The sequence below is a fragment of the Doryrhamphus excisus genome, chromosome 13 (genome assembly GCF_030265055.1).
Source record: "Doryrhamphus excisus isolate RoL2022-K1 chromosome 13, RoL_Dexc_1.0, whole genome shotgun sequence".
In the NCBI taxonomy this organism is placed as follows: Eukaryota; Metazoa; Chordata; class Actinopteri; order Syngnathiformes; family Syngnathidae; genus Doryrhamphus; species Doryrhamphus excisus.
In genome coordinates this window covers 2,835,621-2,838,120 of record NC_080478.1, presented here as the reverse complement: position 1 = coordinate 2,838,120, position 2,500 = coordinate 2,835,621, and the positions used below count along the sequence as shown (strand labels likewise).

The 2,500-nt window shown below is 52.2% G+C and overlaps 9 non-coding genes and 3 pseudogenes across 9 annotated transcripts in view; all 12 read left to right on the top strand.

Annotated features, from left to right (window-relative positions):
- Positions 1-46, top strand: part of LOC131141324 (5S ribosomal RNA) — a 109-nt pseudogene extending 63 nt beyond the window's left edge.
- Positions 47-158: 112 nt separating this feature from the next.
- LOC131142702 (5S ribosomal RNA) lies at positions 159-277 on the top strand. Its single transcript, XR_009132771.1, has one exon. It is a non-coding gene; the product is annotated as a 5S ribosomal RNA (ribosomal RNA).
- A 111-nt stretch (positions 278-388) lies between these two features.
- On the top strand, positions 389-507 carry LOC131143259 (5S ribosomal RNA). Its single transcript, XR_009133311.1, has one exon. It is a non-coding gene; the product is annotated as a 5S ribosomal RNA (ribosomal RNA).
- Positions 508-619: 112 nt separating this feature from the next.
- Positions 620-738, top strand: LOC131143109 (5S ribosomal RNA). The gene has a single exon (XR_009133163.1). It is a non-coding gene; the product is annotated as a 5S ribosomal RNA (ribosomal RNA).
- Positions 739-850: 112 nt separating this feature from the next.
- Positions 851-969, top strand: LOC131097222 (5S ribosomal RNA). The gene has a single exon (XR_009116133.1). It is a non-coding gene; the product is annotated as a 5S ribosomal RNA (ribosomal RNA).
- Positions 970-1,081: 112 nt separating this feature from the next.
- On the top strand, positions 1,082-1,200 carry LOC131143108 (5S ribosomal RNA). The gene has a single exon (XR_009133162.1). It is a non-coding gene; the product is annotated as a 5S ribosomal RNA (ribosomal RNA).
- A 112-nt stretch (positions 1,201-1,312) lies between these two features.
- On the top strand, positions 1,313-1,431 carry LOC131098999 (5S ribosomal RNA). The gene has a single exon (XR_009117842.1). It is a non-coding gene; the product is annotated as a 5S ribosomal RNA (ribosomal RNA).
- Positions 1,432-1,543: 112 nt separating this feature from the next.
- LOC131142854 (5S ribosomal RNA) lies at positions 1,544-1,662 on the top strand. Its single transcript, XR_009132918.1, has one exon. It is a non-coding gene; the product is annotated as a 5S ribosomal RNA (ribosomal RNA).
- Positions 1,663-1,773: 111 nt separating this feature from the next.
- Positions 1,774-1,882, top strand: LOC131100545 (5S ribosomal RNA; annotated as a pseudogene).
- A 112-nt stretch (positions 1,883-1,994) lies between these two features.
- On the top strand, positions 1,995-2,113 carry LOC131098062 (5S ribosomal RNA). The gene has a single exon (XR_009116944.1). It is a non-coding gene; the product is annotated as a 5S ribosomal RNA (ribosomal RNA).
- Positions 2,114-2,224: 111 nt separating this feature from the next.
- LOC131142110 (5S ribosomal RNA) lies at positions 2,225-2,333 on the top strand (annotated as a pseudogene).
- A 112-nt stretch (positions 2,334-2,445) lies between these two features.
- LOC131143040 (5S ribosomal RNA) overlaps positions 2,446-2,500 on the top strand; it is a 119-nt gene continuing 64 nt past the window's right edge. The window contains exon 1 of the ribosomal RNA XR_009133095.1: positions 2,446-2,500. This exon is cut by the window's right edge and continues 64 nt beyond it. This is a non-coding gene — a ribosomal RNA (5S ribosomal RNA).

Sequence of the window (2,500 nt, the reverse complement as noted above, 5' to 3'; positions counted from 1 at the left end):
AGTACTTGGATGGGAGACCGCCTGTGAATACCAGGTGCTGTAAGCTTTTTATGGTTTCTGCTCTTGCCTGACAGCAGAGGGCGCTGTTTGACACTTTTTGCTGTAGTCTAGTTTGGCCTGCGTCACCTTCAAATAGGATCTTTTCAGTTGACCTGGCAGCTTACAGCCATACTACCCTGAAAATGCCCGATCTCGTCCGATCTCGGAAGCTAAGCAGGGGCGGGCCTGGTTAGTACTTGGATGGGAGACCGCCTGGGAATACCAGGTGCTGTAAGCTTTTTATGGTTTCTGCTCTAGCCTGACAGCAGAGGGCGCTGTTTGACACTTTTTGCTGGATCTAGTTTGGCCTGGGTCGCCTTCAAATAAGATCTTTTCAGTTGTCCTGGCAGCTTACGGCCATACTACCCTGAAAACGCCCGATCTCGTCCGATCTCGGAAGCTAAGCAGGCGCGGGCCTGGTTAGTACTTGGATGGGAGACCGCCTGGGAATACCAGGTGCTGTAAGCTTTTCATGGTTTCTGCTCTTGCCTGACAGCAGAGGGCGCTGTTTGACACTTTTTGCTGGAGTCTAGTTTGGCCTGCGTCTTCTTCAAATAGGATCTTTTCAGTTGCCCTGGCAGCTTACGGCCATACTACCCTGAAAAAGCCCGATCTCGTCCGATCTCGGAAGCTAAGCAGGGGCGGGCCTGGTTAGTACTTGGATGGGAGACCGCCTGGGAATACCAGGTGCTGTAAGCTTTTTATGGTTTCTGCTCTTGCCTGACAGCAGAGGGCGCTGTTTTACACTTTTTGCTGGAGTCTAGTTTGGCCTGCGTTGCCTTCAAATAGGATGTTTTCAGTTGCCCTTGCAGCTTACGGCCATACTACCCTGAAAACGCCCGATCTCGTCCGATCTCGGAAGCTGAGCAGGGGCGGGCCTGGTTAGTACTTGGATGGGAGACCGCCTGGGAATACCAGGTGCTGTAAGCTTTTCATGGTTTCTGCTCTTGCCTGACAGCAGAGGGCGCTGTTTGACACTTTTTGCTGGAGTCTAGTTCGGCCTGCGTCTTCTTCAAATAGGATCTTTTCAGTTGCCCTGGCAGCTTACGGCCATACTACCCTGAAAAAGCCCGATCTCGTCCGATCTCGGAAGCTAAGCAGGGGCGGGCCTGGTTAGTACTTGGATGGGAGACCGCCTGGGAATACCAGGTGCTGTAAGCTTTTTATGGTTTCTGCTCTTGCCTGACAGCAGAGGGCGCTGTTTTACACTTTTTGCTGGAGTCTAGTTTGGCCTGCGTTGCCTTCAAATAGGATGTTTTCAGTTGCCCTTGCAGCTTACGGCCATACTACCCTGAAAACGCCCGATCTCGTCCGATCTCGGAAGCTGAGCAGGGGTGGGCCTGGTTAGTACTTGGATGGGAGACCGCCTGGGATTACCAGGTGCTGTAAGCTTTTTATGGTTTCTGCTCTTGCCTGACAGCAGAGGGCGCTGTTTGACACTTTTTGCTGGAGTCGAGTTTGGCCTGCGTCTTCTTCAAATAGGATCTTTTCAGGTGACCTGGCAGCTTATGGCCATACTACCTTGAAAACGCCCGATCTCGTCCGATCTCGGAAGCTAAGCAGGGGCGGGCCTGGTTAGTACTTGGATGGGAGACCGCCTGGGAATACCAGGTGCTGTAAGCTTTTTATGGTTTCTGCTCTAGCCTGACAGCAGAGGGCGCTGTTTGACACTTTTTGCTGGATCTAGTTTGGCCTGCGTCGCCTTCAAATAAGATCTTTTCAGTTGTCCTGGCAGCTTACGGCCATACTACCCTGAAAACGCCCGATCTCGGAAGCTAAGCAGGGGCGGGCCTGGTTAGTACTTGGATGGGAGACCGCCTGGGAATACCAGGTGCTGTAAGCTTTTCATGGTTTCTGCTCTTGCCTAACAGCAGAGGGCGCTGTTTGACATGTTTTGCTGGAGTCTAGTTTGGCCTGCGTCACCTTCAAATAGGATCTTTTCAGTTGACCTGGCAGCTTACGGCCATACTACCCTGAAAACGCCCGATCTCGTCTGATCTCGGAAGCTAAGCAGGGGCGGGCCTGGTTAGTACTTGGATGGGAGAACGCCTGGGAATACCAGGTGCTGTAAGCTTTTTATGGTTTCTGCTCTAGCCTGACAGCAGAGGGCGCTGTTTGACACTTTTTGCTGGATCTAGTTTGGCCTGCGTCGCCTTCAAATAAGATCTTTTCAGTTGTCCTGGCAGCTTACGCCCATACTACCCTGAAAACGCCCGATCTCGGAAGCTAAGCAGGGGCGGGCCTGGTTAGTACTTGGATGGGAGACCGCCTGTGAATACCAGGTGCTGTAAGCTTTTTATGGTTTCCGCTCTTGCCTGACAGCAGAGGGCGCTGTTTGACACTTTTTGCTGGAGTCTAGTTTGGCCTGCGTCGCCTTCAAATAGGATCTTTTCAGTTGATGTGGCAGCTTACGGCCATACTACCCTGAAAACGCCCGATCTCGTCCGATCTCGGAAGCTAA